Source organism: Epargyreus clarus, unplaced genomic scaffold (assembly GCF_041222505.1).
Source record: "Epargyreus clarus isolate Ecla_fem2 unplaced genomic scaffold, WU_Ecla_fem_2.2 ptg000014l, whole genome shotgun sequence".
Taxonomy (NCBI): Eukaryota; Metazoa; Arthropoda; class Insecta; order Lepidoptera; family Hesperiidae; genus Epargyreus; species Epargyreus clarus.
Window position 1 is genome coordinate 6,703,448 of NW_027332222.1, and position 18,963 is coordinate 6,722,410.

At 36.1% G+C, this 18,963-nt stretch overlaps 1 protein-coding gene across 2 annotated transcripts in view; it reads left to right on the forward strand.

Annotated features, from left to right (window-relative positions):
- The first annotated feature begins 10,942 nt into the window (after positions 1 to 10,942).
- Positions 10,943 to 18,963, forward strand: part of Sulf1 (Extracellular sulfatase Sulf1) — a 129,163-nt gene continuing 121,142 nt past the window's right edge. For both annotated transcript variants that reach the window (XM_073079717.1, XM_073079718.1), the window contains exon 1: positions 10,943 to 11,241. The gene's annotated coding sequence lies outside the window, so the exon portion shown is untranslated. The remainder of the gene's footprint in view (positions 11,242 to 18,963) is intronic.

The window sequence follows — 18,963 nt, forward strand, 5'->3', positions numbered from 1 at the left end:
GAACTTGGAAATAATATGGGCCAATACGTAAACAAATACCAAAACAGTCATATTTGTCGACACGTAAAAACTCATGGTAGGGGTACAGTTGTTTTAGACTTTTTTCAAAATACAGCCCTCTTCATAGGTAAAGATTTTTCACTTTGAAATCCATTTTTTTATTCACTACAAAAGTTATTCAAAAACAAAATACGGTGATTAATTTTGCGCCAGCTGTACTTAGCCATTTAATATTTATAGCTACATAAAGTAGTACATACGTGCTTTATTATTTTGTTTAACGAGGGGAAACTTTCAAATGGTACCCAGTACCGTGGGACGCATGTGAGATTCTTATTGCTCTAAAAACCCCCCGGTGGCCGTCCTCGGCGCTGCGTAAAGGGCTCCAGGATCTCTAAAAGAACGTAACCGGAGTCCTCTTTGCGCGTTGTCTCATCGGGCTCTGCCCAGGAATATGTCGTTCGCCACACCGTCTAGAGCATACGATGCAAGGTCGGTAGAACTGTTAACAAAGAAGATGATTGCACGCCTGATCCAAAATTAAAATTATACCATTTATGGTTTTTTTAATGCAATGCATGTGTATTTTTTTTTATTATATAGGAGTAGCAGATGAGCAATAACGTTATGAGGCAGAAGTAGGAGTGACGGTGGTGCCGCCGGAGTCAAACCACAATGGGTTCTACCAACTTCATACGTATATTCATAAGAACACATATAATGTTGATTTCATCGTTGAACTTTTGCTTGCAGTTAAAATCCAGTTTGCCAGCCAGTCCTTTCTTTTCATTTACTTTTGAAAGGGGATCAATACTTATTAAAATTTATTAAACCCCCTACCGAGGTTCTAGTTATGATATTTGACCGGAAGTAAGCTTTATGGGATAGGGCATTTGAATAGAGATCAAATGATGCTTGTGTAAATAATATGTAGTAATTGAAAAAGATGAAAAGCAAAGGGCCGCACAAACAGGTTGTACTGAAGCTAGGGTTGCTTACGTAATAAAAATAATTTTAATGTAATAAATTAAATTAAACTTAAGTTTTTAAAGTTGATAGATCTTCATGGTAGCTACGTGTAAAGTGGCTTATCCCCCATCCATCCAACGTCTCTACGGTATACGTCAGATTTACGTTTCAGTACCCTTACCATGAGTTTTTACGTTTTGCCCATATAATTTCCTAACAGCGCCCCTAGCGGATTGTGTCAGAACTTGGAAATTGTATGGGCCAATACGTAAACAAATACCAAAACAGTCATATTTGTCAAAACGTAAAAACTCATGGCAAGGGTACAGATTTATAACAGCGCAGTGTTCGTTTCGACGGACAAGGCATTTAATGTTTTTTTATCGTGACGCGAAATTTTCTATTTAACGATCAGTTTCGTCTCGTACATAGGTATTTCTTATATCGAGGAATCCCCTGTAATTGAGCTGTGTCATAGACCTAGTCATAATAGTTTTTTTTTTATTTCAAATGAGGTCATCCTCACTTCTTACACTATAAGAGCCATGCCAAAAAATACTAAGGTGTGACTTAAAAATTTTAATTTGTACTAACGTTATATGTAAATCGTCTGTATCTTTTAAATTGCTTTTAAATGGTCATGTACACATAGTCGTTTTTGTAATTTTTTATTGTAAACCCCATATTTGTAAATAATAGGTAAGATTTTATTAATACATAACTTCATCTGTAGGATTAAACAGTGTTGTTTTTTTAAATTCTGATAGCCTGGTAACCCTACTTCAAGTGGATGTAAGTCGGATACGGGTGGTCGCGAAGGCTCTTTGCTTTCACTTAGGATACACACGATGTATTTATAACCCATTCCGTTGAATTAATTCAAAATACAAGTAACATGCATGGATACAATATTTCATATGTTGTGCAAATATAGTAAAAGTTAGTGAGCTTGTTAAGCCTGATTTGCAGGTTTAACGCATGTTTCTTGCGAGAAAATCGTATGCGTGACTGCTACCCTTATGATGCTCTTTTGTTTATACTCAGATAAAATTATAGGAATATTTTAAATAGACGAATCGACGAACAGTAGGCTGTCCATATATTCATCTGGAATGGTGGTAATGACATGACTTTACTTTGTGGATAAAGAGGGTGGGTTGTTGTTGAAGATGAGAGCGGGTGTATGTTGCGGTAAGGACATTGATGAGGATTGAATTGAAGTGAAAGGAGCCGGAGGTGCTGAGTATTTACCGTTTAAATTAATGAAAGACATTATGTAAATAGTGTTATATACAGGATTTTCGCTTACAGATGTATTATAGCAACGAGGAATCAGCTAGTACTTGTCAGAAAATACTTTGAATTTGTATAAACGATTCCGTGTTGATAAGTACATATAAGGAGTCACTTTTAACCTGCTTAGTGACGTAATGTTTACAACAAAGATAATGTTAGTGAGGACAAAAATAGCACAAAGTGATGCATTAAAGTGATTAATTAGGATACACCAAGTTTTTAGTCAATCCATTAGCCTTTTTTGTAACATAAGAGTGGCAGACGAGCACGCAGTCGACCAGATGGTAAGTGCTTACTGCCACCCATGGACACCATACCCTTACCACAACCTTCATACTGGAACACAGCAGCCCTTAACATTGCTGTTATTAGGTAGAAATAGGTGTAGCGGTGGTGCCGCCGAAGTCTAACGACACACCTTCAAATTCGTCTTCTTGAAGTTCGAGCCTTCTTGTTGAAGTTTAAAAACATCTTCTAACATACCTAATTGTCTGTGTTCCATTCTGGAAACATGGACAATAGTTTTAATCATAAATAGGTACGTTCGTCATTACGTGAAGTCACGTCCTGTACTCTGTAACCGTTATGTGTTTACAGACGTTATTATACCTCGCATCATAATCACGAGATTCACAAGAACAAGTTTTATCCTCGTACATTTTGTAATTTGGTCACTTTTCTTACTGTCTACGAGTAGCGATCGAGATTTACTTTGTAGATCTGGTAACTGAACTTAAGGATCGGTCGCAAAAGTTTGAAAAAAGTAACGGTAAACCTAAACAACTGTTAAAATAAATAAAATCGTTTGTTTGTCAACCTATTATTGTTTACAAGTCACAAGATTTCTCTCAGTGTGAGAAGAATTCCCTCACGATGTACATACCGAGATAGTTATTCGCGTATCGTTTACTCGCTAGAGATGAGACATGTGAGTAAAGAAGGACACAGTTAAGCATTGGTTATTTATGTACGATGTGTATAAATTTATAAGAAGCTTACAAGGAATGACATTATATACAAGAACATAATTCTTAACTACTTACTTATTTAGGTATAATAATCTCTGACTTTTGGGATATTTTATTTTAACTTTAAATCTACCTATTATTGCCGAAATTAATTTTTGTATCAAACAACAAAAGATTATGTAAAGATTTTTGTTTGAAAAAAAAAATGCAAATAAAATTTCTTCAAATTTCATTATAAGTATTTTATTATGTTAAATAAACTTTAGTTGTAGTAAAATTAATGAAAATTAGACGGTTCACGGACAACTTGTAACTATAACTGTATTATTATAAGTTAATTAGGTACTATAAATAATTAATTGATAATAAGCGTAAACAATTCTATAAACATGATCATGTCACGTTAATTTTATCGTGTTAATTGATCAAATAAATTATTAAATACCTACATAATGACATTGATATCATTAATGGAGCTTACCTAATTGCATTATTTAAATTAAATTATGAACTACTCGTTTGCAGCCGCCGTAAGATTAAATTAGAATAACGAAATTTTGAATATGAAAATATTGTCTGTATGCTTTTTATTTTCATATCTCAAATTTTAAAGCACAATGTCATAGATTAGTAAAGATACTTCACCGCCTTGAAATTGAATGAAGCCACAAATGGCTTATTATCGTAAGTTCTTTTTTTGAATTCTTGACAAATAAAACATTTTTAGAGAAAATTTACGAATAAATAACTAATACTGCGCAATTTCCATGAATTTACATAGTAAATAAATAATTATTTCAAATATTTTAGAGATATTTTAGCACGGAGACGTGGCAAACCTTTTTTACGTAACTATTTCAATTCTCAAAACTGGGTACATTTTCTAGTTAGGAGTGAGTAATATTTACTAATCTATGCACAATGTACATACGTGTTGTTACGCTTCACGATACAAAAAATAATGAAAAAAAAACTACATACCTACTTATATATTTTTTAACAAAAGTAAATAAATAAGTGAATTGTGTACAGCATAAGAAACGCATAAAAATCCTGATAATTAAAATTTAAAAGAGTTCTCTAAAATATGAAAATTAATTAGTTTTTGGTTTTTGGGTTATCATTCATATCACTGACTAGTCTTATGTTAATCTTTAAACATTTGAAACATATTTCTTTATAATACAGGAGTAGCCTTGTTTTTTCTGTTTTATGGGAGTAGCAGACGAGCAGGCGGTCCATCTGATGGTAAGTGGCTACTAACGCTCATGGACATCAGTAATCAACCCCACATAGGATTAGATATTCCTACCTGAGGTCACAGATGCGGCGCTACCCCTGAGGACTAAGCTGGAACGCCTCGGAAAAGTATGTCTCCCTTACCGCACCCTTCAAACCGGAACACAGCAGCGCTTGTGCTGCTGTGTTCTGGTGCACACACTGCTGTGAATAGGCAGAAATAGGTGTGGTGGTTGTGTCGCCGGAGTCGAATCACAAAGCATTCTACCACCTTCAAAACAATGTTTTAAACATTTAAAACATTGTTTGCCTATCTGTATGGTGCACCTATAATATCTACCTATATAGATACGATTTGCACAATAGCTGTGCGTAAGTGTACGATTAAATATGCTTACTGATAGCTATCTAATATCCGATACTCACATTCGACGAATTGTTACGTCATGCGCTAAAATATTAGGAACATTATTCAAGGAAAACTTCCTTCCTTATTCAGGTTCGCGATGAGTATAGAATAGTTTTAAGGGTTTTGTACAATCGAATAGTATTATTATGTGTTAAAAATCACGTAGACAAAGGTAACAATATAAATACAAGAAAGAAATAGAAATGGTACGAATGCACTGCTTATTTCTTAAGTATCTATCAGTAGAACTGATTATTGTAATTTGATTATTATTTTCATCAGCCATAAAAATTGATTGACCTGATTAAATCTACTGTTATAAAAGAAAAAAAATCCGTCTTCTCGATACCTCTCTTCTAAAGGTTAAGAATGTATATACTTTATAGTTACAGCCATAGATTAATCTATGGTTCAACCCAGAAGCTTCAGACAAGAATCATATTTTTGTTAATTTTATTTTTCAATAATATTAACGTGTAATGCATGTCCAGCATACCTTCAGTCAATATAGCCTTTTTTTCTTTACGAGGGGGAAACCTTTAAAAGGTATCCGACGACGTGGGAGCGACACCGGGTTATGTAGGATTTTTACCGCACTAAAACCCCGCCGGTGGCCGTCCTCGGCGCTTGGTGGAGAACTCCGGGATCTCCGATGGAACACAACCGGAGTCCTCCGAGCGCGATGCCCCAATCGGGCTCTTACCTGGGGGAGCAGTTTACGCTCCTGCCACACTTCTAGTGTTTACAACGGTATGCGGCCACATATACCGTCGTCTTTCCCGGGGTTACTTGCTGGACGGTACGAGCTCCCACACTTGCCGCCCGCAACCCCAGAAGCCCCCTTTTAGTCGCCTCATACGACAGTCAGGGGATACCGTAGCCCTATTCCTGTCCCGAGACTACAGGGACATAGTCAATATAGCCTGTAGACATTAGTAACTTAAATTCATAAGATCAATAGGACTGACTAAGGTGGCCAACAGAAGCTTTGCGGTCCTTGAGAACGAAGTTCTAACGTTTTTATTTCTATGGGGGGTTTTTATTTCTAACAAATCTATGGGGCTATTACAGTTATAACTGTTATTACTACAATATATACAGACTAAAAGCTTTATTTCACACGGATTCTTATATAGCTGCTATTATAACACGGAAATTGAAGCTAATGAAAATTACTCCAATAGTTACTTACAGATATCTAAAATATCGTGCTTTGTGTCACTTTATCATGTGATAAACCATGTCAATGTTGTTTTGGATCCTTTCATTTTGATTAAGGTGCCTACGTACGGTTTGAAGACTAGTTGTGACAAGTTATTTGCATAATTATTCAAGGAAAAACTTCGTCCATTTTTCAGCTAGGTGCGACTGACGTAGGTACGGCATTGACGAATAGTAAGGTCTTTGAATAGTGTGGCTTACTTTAATAGGATTTAAAAGATTAAAGATCTGTTCAATGTAACGAATAGCGGCCTAATGCGGTGTAGTTAAACCAAGGAAGTAATACAGAGGGGATAAGACCTCTTACAGTGAAATCATTGCCATTACTTATAAAAATGAATAGGTACTTGCTTGTATTTAGTATTCTATACATACTCGTATGTATATTTTTAACAAAATTAAATGCAGATAAATGTATAATGTACCACAAAAAATAATCTTTGTTAATTGTTAGTCTACAATACACAATTATTTAAAGTTGTACCTATGTATAGTCCGCGCCAATTCGCTAGTCCGCTCTGAAGTTGTTCCGAGCGGGTGTAGTCATACAATTTGCTATGGCGTCGCGATTCATTTCTATATTCAGAGCGGACTAGCAGTTTTATGCGGACTATCATGATTAACATTCAACATTAAAATTTAAAAAAATGTAACAGATATAATACTCAGTTTAAGAAAGAAATACATTTTCATGTAACATTTTTTCTTTGGGAGAAAGTTGAAAAGCGTTGCTTTGTTGCGTCGCGTTGTTTTAAACAAGCCCTTAAACTAGCTTGCTCTGTGGAGCCTCGGCTCTATTTTAAGCTTAGGGTGCTGACTTTCTGAGTGCTTTGCCGTGTCTTTTACTTCAGAGACTCTATTCCACTAACTTAAAACATCAATAGTTTTAAAAGGACCGGTGAGTATGTGTGCAAGCCATCCGTTTTAGTTATTAAATACTGCATTACACAGGAACTGTGACTCAGTTGTGTCACGAGTGTGTGACATATTTTCATCCTTTTATATAACATAAATGCTTCGATCACTAGTTCTTATTAGTGATCGAAGCATAGATGTAAGAAATAATATTCAATGAATAAAAATTAGTGACTCGTATTCTGACGTCTTTTAGGCTAACGAATTACTTAACTACCCTTTAGCTACTATCGCTTAACACGTTCCCTGCGGCACAGATTTTTCTGTACTTTCCATTACTGCGTTACGAGTTGTTTTAAACCTCGTCCTATATCCGACATTGTGGCGGCACGAGGCGTGTTAAATCCCACCGCCCGAAGGAGACTAAAATCCTTTTTTTGGCACCAATTAAGACAAAATCGACGGCTTTTGTCTTGATTATTATTAACAATGAGTTGATTAACCTAAAACTGCCGCCGCCCTTGGTTAAATTCGTTACTTTAGATTCTATGGGTAAAATAAAATGTGGGTCTAATGCACCTCGGACCGCACTGAAAAATGGCAGGTTTCCATATAATTTAGTGATGGGAAAATAAATATCGATTTTATTTTATTGTTTTTATTTATCAACGTTATGGACAGAATGAATACAAAAAGGGGAAAAGTTATGGATGTTTTTCATTGAAACATTTCAGACAATAAGGTTTTTTGCAAACAGTGCATTCCGTGGGATTTTTTTTTTGGTTTTTTTGTCTGCCTCAGGACATGTCAAGAATGTGCGGAGTTTTTCGTAGCATCCGACACATCTCTTCTTCTTTGGACCCTTATCGAGATGATGTGCTTTCTTTGCAGTGGATTCTGAAAAGTAGGAGCGAGTAGATTAGGGTAAAGAGTAATCGGAATACTCGGTAACGATTTTGCCTACGTTTCCTATATCAATAATGTAGTTACTTAACTTTTGTTTGAACCATAACAGGAAACGTAATTATCTATAATGTAATTTCTTACTATACGGATATACGCCTAGCCTGCCAAGTCTCACTACTGGACTTTCACCTAGACAGAGTATATTTGTGACTTACCTGTTTTTGAAATATCTTCCTGTATTCTGATTCTGGCTCAGATTTTTCAACCGGTTTTTCTTCATCTTCCTCCATGATCAACTTTTTTCGGCAACGTTTCGACATGATAATTTTCAACATAAAGACAGCGGTCCTACTTCGTCGCTACGCAGCCTCGACTGCGTTGCACAACACTAACCACGTGAAGCTAGCGTGGGGTGCGGTACGAGGTGCGTGGGGAAACGAGGCGTTCCCAACCTCGTTCCGCACTGTGTTAGCATTATTATTTGTTCAGTGCGGTACGAGGTCTAACAAACCCGACATTAGGTTGGTGTACCATAGAACTAGGAATCAGTAGCACATCACAAACATATAGTTATCACTCTCCTACACTGAACCAAACGGAAGTTATGCCTCTCGCACCACAGAGAAGTTAAAGTTTTTTCTTACCGCTATAACGACCAGACATGGACGAGGTGTTTTAAGCCGCGTTCCGCAGCTAACGTGTTAAGCTTTAGCGATTAAGTTATATTTTTGGTACATATTATTGGATAATGCGATTCTCAAGAGTTGCTTGTCGTTTATTTAGCAGCTTACACATTATTGCAAAGGCATATACAATCGACCGTTGATAGATTTTTTGGACAAAATAAAACATATGCCGCTTGTCGGTCGCTCGAACAACACATTGGACATCCGACCTGAAGCGGATTAAGCGATTTGCTTAATATTAGTAACTTAGCGTTAGGATGGTAGAATACACAATTGCGATTATTTATCTATCATGTTATAGTAGTTAATAGGCGATCATCCTAAAACCGCCACGTCTACGCGTCCTTAAAAAAATATTCTTATTTTACTCGTCTATTCGTTGATTGTCGAATAGCCACTAAATGATGTTCACAATAAAATCATCAGATAACTCCGTCAAAAAGTTCGCCGGCAAATTGTCTTGTCCCGTTTTATAGAGTTGCCGGGCTAAGCCTGCAGTTTGTCATAGGGCTGTTGTAACTTGTAAGCGTAGGGTCTCACGCTGTCCAAAGCAGGCAGACATTATATGATGAATTTAGTTATCTGTGCTCGTTTGAGCACGTACTTGTGTTTGTGTCTATGGCATCCGTGACACAGATAACCGTAGTCCACAGACTATAAACGTGAAACAGCTATTATATTATAAATACCAAATGTATCTACTACCGCAATATCGAAATTTGATAAATAATCTCCTACAATCAGATTGATCAAGAAACTTTGAAAAGATTCACCATAAAATAAATAGAATATTTAAAAATATTCTTTTAGTTTAGGGCAAAATTGTAAGTAGAATAAGTCCTCCAGACTGACTAGAGTGTGAAATCTAGACTTAAGCTGGGCGAGCGATCAGACTTACTATTTTCTTTTTTAAACAACCTGGATGGTCCTGCTTTAAGTCATTGCGTTGGTTTTGTTGTTTGTTTGTTGTAGGGACCTCGTAGACCTTCGACTATTTGCATTTTGCACTGTATTCAGAATTGATTTTAATGTTTGTATACTTGCGTATATTTTGTAGAACGAAAGTATAAGATTGTTATTTTATTGCTTTGTCGTAATAATATATACTCTGAGGTCGTCATATAAAGTTTATAAAAATATGTAAGTATTAAGTAGAAATATGTAGGACGACTAAAATAGTACATTTAAAGGGTTCTGTTCCATTAAAAATGTGGTTGAGGTTGTGGTTCGATTTCGATGTCAGCGCTTTATTAATTTCTGCCCTATACGTCGTTTTAGAGATTTCGCTATAAACCTATATTGTTATAAAAATAGAGCGATGGCGTTTTTTTGATTCTTTAAACGAGCAATTAAACGACACTTTTATATTATAAGTAACAACATAATGTCTCGCAACGCAGTATATATATATATATATGTTTGCTATAATATATCGTAACCTCGAAAAGTTATTTAATGTAAGAAAGACAGAAGAGAGAATTTAATATTTTTCGAAAGTTGATTAAAACGAAAGAAAAAGTAGGTACCCAATGTTATTCTTTGGCTGCTCCTAACTAAATTCAGATCACTTTAAAAATATATTTTTGACGCGTAATTTTAGAAGCGGATACAGTCATGAATTTATAAACATAATAATTACCTTTTCCGTATTAAATGACGTAAGGCAAGATTTTACTCGTAATTTACCTACATTTTCATTCAAGTTGCTGAGTAATGTTGTTGACCTGATTGAAAGTACAAAAACAGTTTAGACGGAAGGAAATAACTGTACTTAGGTACACGCCTTATGTGTAAGGTAGCGCATCATTACCAGCTACAACTTTGTAATATGACGTACAAATAGATCGCCGTGTAACTGTTGGTTTTGTGTTTCCAAATATTGATCTAGGATCGCCTTAAGGCAGATAAACCACGAAAACAACGGGTAAATTGATTCGAATATTTCAGAAACGACGGGCTAGTTTGTATCCGTGATTACCGGTGGCTCGCTAAAACGCTCACATTGTTTATATGGCTCGTTATCAAGCGGGCGCCGAGGCATCGCCGGAACAGCGACCGCATCTATAGGCCGCATCGCTCTCACCGCTGCAATTTACAAGATCTTGAATGATAGATAATGTGCCCAAATTATAGTCTGCGGCGTGCGAACGGATAAGTAACCGATCGAGCGAGATCGCTGTTAATATTTAAAACTAGCTCAGTACGAGGATGTCAACACGGAGTCGTTGCCGCGTACCTGTATCCTGTCTACGGCGCTGTTTGGTTTGGTTCATATTTCGCCGAAATAAATGTGAGGCTTCTTATTTTTTTAGCCGGCAGGTGACCGGTTGAGCGAGCGGGACGGTCGCCCTCTGGCTGCCGGCGATTCTGAAAGCTCGCGAGAGTCGGGAATCCAAGAGATACACAGTCTTGCGTCGGCTCGGCTCGCGGCCGATCGCTTCGCGTTCGTGCGCTCTGTCAAGTTGATACGTCAAAAACTTTACGTACAAAATATCGGCATGGACAAAATAAACGTTATTATATTATAAACAGTTTGTTGCGATAAGCGTTCGTTTTTGAGTTGAAGCTTAGTATTTAAGTCTGTGCTTTTTACATTTTTTTAGTTTATTTAGTAATTTGGTGTCTTCAATTTTGTGGAAAGCATCCGTATCGAGTGCATGCGACGAGCAGATCCTGTTGCACCTTTATAGAGGTGAGTATTTTGAGATCCTCCATATTCACGGGGTGGCTACTTATGTTGGTAGTTCACGAAAAAGGAGCGCGTATAACCTTAAGAATTATTTTTTGTTGTAACTATCACAACAAAGTAACGTATCACAAGCAAATGTTTCTTACGAACTTATCTTTACGACCTGATAATGGGTGTTTAATATTGTGTACCATTGTTTATATTGCTGGTAGATTTTAATTGAATGACGAGATAGTGGAATAGAATAAAAACATACAGTTTAATGATATCACTTTTGTTTTCATTCCCGTTTAACTTAATCTCCACAGGTTATCAACCGGGTGTTTTTTTCGATTGATAATCTATGTTTTAGATGCGCCCGTTACATAAATCTATCTTAGAAAGATGACGAATTCTATGTGGGTAAACGGATATTTCATGAAAAAGTATTAATTATATCTCCCGTACGTGTTAATTACTGATAGGTATTTAATGTTGCTGCCATATAATAATTGTCGCAGGCCGGTATTGTATGCAATTGGTGGCTATCTCCAATTTCACATCATGGAAGCATTTTTTGGACCTTGAATTAATCGTGCTTACTCACTTTCTGAACACAGATTATAGTGAACTTGAACTTGTTTTCTTTTACATAGCTCTCGATTTGTAATTGCAATGTCTTAACGATTTCTCCTGTGTGGCCTGCGTTTCGCAAAAAAAAAATATTTTCAAAATTGAATATTTAAAATTATAATATCTACTGAAGTTGGTTTTTGATTAAAAATACTTAAATATGTATCTGGGTGCATAAAGTTCATTAGATTTATTAGTATTTAAAGTGTAGATATCCTTTGTAACCTATATAATTATTTACATTTATTATTATTTATTTAAATACTGATATTTATTACCTCGCTAGGTTTAGATCTCTTTTAAGATCACATACATTATTGTGAATATTATTTGAACCTTATAACTTATTTTATTTACCAAAGTATGAAGTGTAATCAAACTACAGGACTTATGCAGTTCACAGCAAATTAATTATGGTAATTTGTCGCGTCAAATAAACACTGAATTACTGAAGAGCATATACATTCAATTTAACAATGTGAACATTGTCACCAGACCGACGGACGCTGTATTTGGAATGGATATACAACAACTCATTCATAAAATCACATGACCTTTCATAAATAATGAAACTGATGAACAAGTTCAGAATAATAACAGAATAATTGTTAAACATGTTTTTTAATGAAATTGTTGCGACAGATGAGTATGCAGCCCACCTGATGGTAAGTGGCTACTGTCGCCCATGGACATCAGTAATCAACCCCAGATAGAATTAGATATTCCTACCTGAGGTCGGCCACAGATGCGCTGCTACCCCTGAGGACTAAGCTGGAACGCCTCGGAAAAGTATGTCTCCCCTGCCACACCCTTCAAAATGGAACACAGCAGCGCCTCTCTCTGCTGTTATTAGGTAGAAATAGGTGTGGCGGTGGTGCCGCCGGAGTCGAACCACAAAGGTTCTACCATCTCTAAACATGTTTTTAATGAAATTGTTGCGACAGACAAGCATGCAGTCCACCGAATGGTAAGTGCTCACTGTCGTCAACGGACATCTGTAATTAACCCCAAATAGTATTGAAGTCCTAACTGGAAAATGGATCAGACTCGTTGTTATCTTCGAGGACTAGATTGTATCACCTTGTGTAAATGTCATTGCCTTACCATATCCATTAAACCAATCAATACAAAATCCAAGACTGAAGAGAGTTAAAATCCTAGCGCGTCCGCAAAGTAAGAGTTGTTTTTTCATAGCTTTGAGAACACGGCTGGCTTAAATATGAAGCAACCATCCTTGGATGAGGACTTTCAGGTGTAACAACACATCAGTACGGTAACATAGTAATACATTCTATACGAAGTTGGTTACAGATCTCCATGAGAGACAGCGACCACTTACCGTCAGGTGGACCTCATACTCGTCTTCTACTTCAACCTCATAAAAAAACAATGTTACCCATTCGGTTAGGTTTCCGCAATTTCTTTCACAGTGAAAGCAACTCTAAAACTTTACGATCGTCTTAGATCTAGGAGTATAATTCTATTCGACGGTTTAAGTGTATGTCATCAGTAACAGTGGCTTTAGTCATAACCTCAGTTGAACTCGACTCTGTTCGTTCACTGTTAATGCTTCCGGGATTTTATTAATAGTCACCAACAGAAATACATATTTTATGGATTTATTTTAATAGATGTTTAATTAATTACGTGATAATAGTTACATAAAGTTAATAAAAGGATAACGATTGTGCGATATGCTATCTCCATATTGAATTATGTCGAATAATAGAATTATCTCATACTAGGCATTCCAATTTGTCCCTGTAGTTCCGGGAGTAGAATAGGACTACGGTATCTCCTGCCTGTCGTAAGAGGCGACTAAAAGGGGGCTTCCGGGGTTGCGGGTGGCAAGAGTGGGAGCTCAAACCGCCCGGCCAGCGGCCCCGGGAAGGACGGCGGTATGTGTGGTCGCATGCCGTCGTACACATCAGACGGTGTGGCGAGCGTCAAGCTCACCTGGGCGGAGCCCGATGGGGCAATGCGCTAAGAAGACTCCGGTTGCGTTCCTTTGGCGATCCCGGAGTCCTCTAGGCAGCGCCGAAGACGGCCACCGTGGGAGTTTTAGTGAGTTAAGAATCCCACATAACCTCGTGTCGCTCCCACGGCTAGGGTGCCTTTTGAAGGTTTCCCCCTCGTAAAAAAAGCATTCCAATTTACTCCTTAGGAATATTAACACATCTATGATCCACTTCAAAGAGGACTTAAATCTTATTTGGAGTTGATTACAAATGTCCAATGGCGACAATGGCCCCTGAACATCGTCGCATTTTCGTTTGCTACATCTTTATTGCAAAAAACGATGTGTTGCCATATAAATAAAAAAATGTTAAGTATGAACAACCCTTATCACTTAGAGGTATAAAAAATAGACAGTAGCCGATTCTCGGACATCATCATCATCAACCCATTACTGTCCCACTGTTGGCCACGGGTCTCCTCTCAGAATGAGAAGGATTAGGCCACACAGGAGAATTGTATTTATATATATACCCATATAAAACTATAAATAACATAGAGAATCAGTAGACTAGATAGAAATAAAACACCACTTTCTATTTTAACCTTTATTAAGAGAAATAAACAATTGTATTGAGTTCAATTTATATTTAATAGTAGCTAAGATTATAATGATAAGTCGACTAATTTGCAAGATTAGAATCAACACGAATTTTAAGTTGTAAGCTCGCAGACGAGCGTGTGAAAGCTCAATGAATGATCGTGTTGGGATGGGAATGATTAGCATCATTATGTCGTTATTATAACGATACCGCTTGGTACACATGCTCGATTTAAAGATATAACTTGCTTCCTTTACCACTTAGTATGTCTTTTTTAGAAGTTTTTATTTTTGTGTGTGTGTGCTTTTTATTGTAGACTAGCTGACCCGGCAAACCTAGTGTTGCCATATAAATAAAAAAATGTTAAGGGTGAACAGCCTATATCACTTAGGGGTATGAAAAATAAATAGTAGCCGATTCTCAAACCTACTGCATATACATATAAAATTTGGTGAAAATCGGTAAGGCCGTTTCGGAAGAGTACAGTAACTAACATTGTGGCACGAGAATTTTATATATAAGAACCTTTTCCCACGGACTAAATTGTGAATCTAAACCATTCTCAAGTCCCCTTGAACACACACAACAAATTTCATCAAAATCAGTCCAGTCGTTTAGGAGGAGTTCAGTGACATACACACTACGCACATAAGAAATATATTTATAAAGATTTAAGTAGCGAACTTGCTTGTTTTGTATCACACTTAGGCATCTGCGAAGTGGCGGTAGAATATTGAGGTTCCTGTGAAGAATCACATCACCTTCTGTCAAATCCAAGTGACGAAGAAACACATGCCAATAATTTCCAAAAACACTTAGATTTTATAATGACCTATTATGTGTCCATGACCTAAGACAACCGATATTTTAGTTTAGGATTTGAAGTTAGAAAGCGTCATTTATTTATTATCCCTTATATTTATAAAGCGGTTTAAAATAAAGCCTACTAAAATCCACAACAGCCACCGCTTGAGGGTACAACTATAATACACTTATAAGCTACTTAGCGCTAAGTAATGCTATTTAGTTTCTGTGAGAACTCCAGTAATATGTATACTAAATACTATTTAATAACTATTTAGTGCGTTATTTACCGCATGCAATGTACGTACGTTCCGGTTTGAGTAATAGTAGGTGCTGGTGTAATTATAGGCCAGTGTCCTGTCGGGTTCTATGTGCTAATACTAGGAATTTGTCTGGGAAGTCGTTCGCAATCGGGAACGCGCTACGAGATATTTTGAAGTTTATTATAAATGTTTTAACTGTCCCCTCACTACGCGGCACTAGTTTCCTTCAGAGTTAGTTTGGAATGAGAGGTGGATTCTGTATTGTTGTGATTGTGGTTTGAAGTGCGTGGTAATGAGACCACTTATACGAGGCCTCCCAAATTTGTCCTCTAATTAGTATCGCTTCTTTAGGTATTTCAGGTAGGACTCTTATACTATTTGGCGCAGATTACAGGTGTCCATGTATAGTCGCCACCTATTAGTCCACCTGTCACTGCAGTCTCATTTGCTACTTGTATAATGTAAAAATTATGTACTCAGCAAATTATTATGAAGAATGTAAATATAATCATTTTAGATTGTGACACAATTGCTATCTATAAATATCCGGATTCGAAGAACCTGAAAAGGATCAGATTTGTTGTCATTATAGTGTACGTAGACTACGTATCGCTAAATAACGACATGTTCTTAGTAAATTCATATTAGTCCATAAATTAATAACCTACTTTTTTGCAATGTTCGGTAATATAAAGTAATGTTGTTATTCGGTAAAACTAATATCTAATTCGTACGCACCAGATGTTCAATGTGATTGTTTACGAGTTTTCAACTGTATACGTATGTGAGATAATTTTCACGGCACGTTCGTTTCACGGCCTGTATCAATTGAGATTTATAGGCTTATGAACCTACGACCTAATTATGCAAGGCCGTCATTGACGCTTTATAGAACTAGGTCTCTATTTTATTGTTCACACAAGTCATGAGTGGCTCACATTGAAGATCAATCGAACCTGCCCATGTTTACCGAATTGCCTATTTACGCAGCTATGGAATTGCCTATTGACGCTATTACGGGTGAAAAGTTTTCTCTTTTCTTATGAAAGCTTTGGCATTGAGCTGGATATCCAACAAGATTTTCTTTCCTTTTCTTAAAATATAAGATAGATACGAATAATAGTCTAGAAATATTCTATATCTCAGCCATATACTGGGATTCCCTGTGTGACAAATGTGAATACACAATACACCCAAACCTAGAACAGACATCTACGAGTAAATTCATCATTCAGATGTCTGTCTGGCCCGGGATCGAATGCGGAACCCTCTGCACGTCAGGCCGGACCGCTCCGTCACGGGGATCGTCATAATGTTAATTATTTTAAAATTCCTGTTTTGTTCATTAATAAATTATATTATTTTGTGCCCGAGTTAAGTGCACAGTTTTATATTTAAATAATCATGTAAATGTTTAATACAAATATTAATGTAAATGTAATCAATTCCACGGTAAATTATTCTATTCTATTCTTCTCTGTTACGTATTAGTTTATTGTCTATGGTTCGTGATTGATTCTGAGATTTATTGCATCTGTGATCGGCTTCAGATAAGCTGGCCTGTTTAAGGTTGCAATCAAAGAGTATAGTAACTTAAATAGGTTGCAATAACCATAGTCGGCACAGCGCATTTAAGGTTTGGCGAATTGCATATAGGTGGATAATTAATTATATTACTAATTCATTAATTAATTAGATTAAACTCAAACAGCGGTATTTATGTGGATTAAATGCCGTTACTAAATGTATGTCGTATAATTAAATATATTTAGAGACGCAACAGTTTTATTAGAAAAATAATGAACATCAGATCGCAGACTGCATTTTTTTATTTCTATAATTATTTTTACAAATGGTATTTTTGGTGCCAGTATTAAATAATAAAATTGAAAAGCTAAGAAATACTAAGGCATATACTAAATACTAATAATTATAAATTGTGACTTATACAAAAGGGAAATATGAGAAAAATATTTAATAGACAAATAAGAAATACAATTTTCACTAATAATAGCTGTCTTATCTCATCTCAACATATGAGAATGTTATTGCATTCCCAAAGCAGTAGATGAAGTAGTAATATGTGCTCATTTCTGAACTATCTGAAAGAGGGCTATGTGTATTAAATTCCGTAAGATATCTGGGCCAATGTAAGTTTATTATCAGGCAGTATCATTTTAGAAATTAATTATCACTTGCTTAAACCGTGATAGAAAACATCGTGAAGAAACCTGCACATCTGAGAGATTTATAAAAAATATCTTAAAGGTATGTGAATACTACCAGTACGCGCTTGGCCAGCGCGGTGGACTATGGCCTAATCCTTCTCATTATGAGAAGAGACCTGTGCCCAGCTATGGGACTTGATTTGATATTGAAAATATCTAACATTTTGTAATTAATGACCACGACTATTTCTTTATTTTAATATTTATAATAATATTCCTAACATACTATTCCTAAATTGGTTTACATGAAAGTTGGCTTTCCAACGTAGCTATAAATTATTTATTAATTATTGTCTGCAGTTTATAACAATTATAATACGTATATGGAGTTTGCAGTGCGCATTTAAATCAGGATTGTACAATTACGGAGAACTTTCATTTGTGTTATGTTGATTGAATTAGCCGTAATTAAAGATCTGATGACGTTTTTATTGACATCTATTTTCTACAGAATTGCATTGTGTTTTAAGTCAAAGACCTCATTACTAGAACAATAGCAACACCATTTGTAGTATTTGCTCGAAAGCCTGTAAAACTAGCGCCGATAATCAAAGAAGAGTCATTAAATCTTAATAGCGGCAGGTTTAATTACTTCTTAGGGATGGCGATTCTTTCTGAAAAAGATCGATTCTTGAATCGATTCGAATCGAAGTGTAATAAATCGATTCACAAAACAATCGAGGTCCAATGAATTGATACTCCCTAAAATCGATTTTTGATCTTTTCAGCTAAAACATCATCAAAGCCAAACAAGCACTGGAACACGTATCAGACAACAAAAATGTCTACAACACATTCAATCAACTTCGAAAAGATCGTCTTTCCATTTTTTAGGATGAAAGATTACTGGAGATCGATTAAAATAATCGATTTTTAGGCCCAAAAGATCTTAGATAGCCATCCCTATTACTTCTGCAGTTATTTAGAGGCAATAACAGTTGAAATTTATACCTTTACTGTCCTTTTTTTACTCTTTGATCAAGGGCTTAAGAATAGGTTTGTTAGGGTAGACAGTATAGTGTAGTTTGCATCGCAAAAACACGTAGATATGTTTTCATCGGTATAAGAAGAATTGCAGTAGGTACAAGTTGTTACAGATTTGTCATGCCAACAATTTCCTCGAAACTCAGAGATGTATCTCTGATTCTGTTATCTACATTGTGAAGTTATGTGCATTAGAAATTTATTTACTACATACTCCAAACTTTTTTATACAGTTCCCAAAGGTGTGTGAAGTTCACCAATTGACGTAAGTGGTTG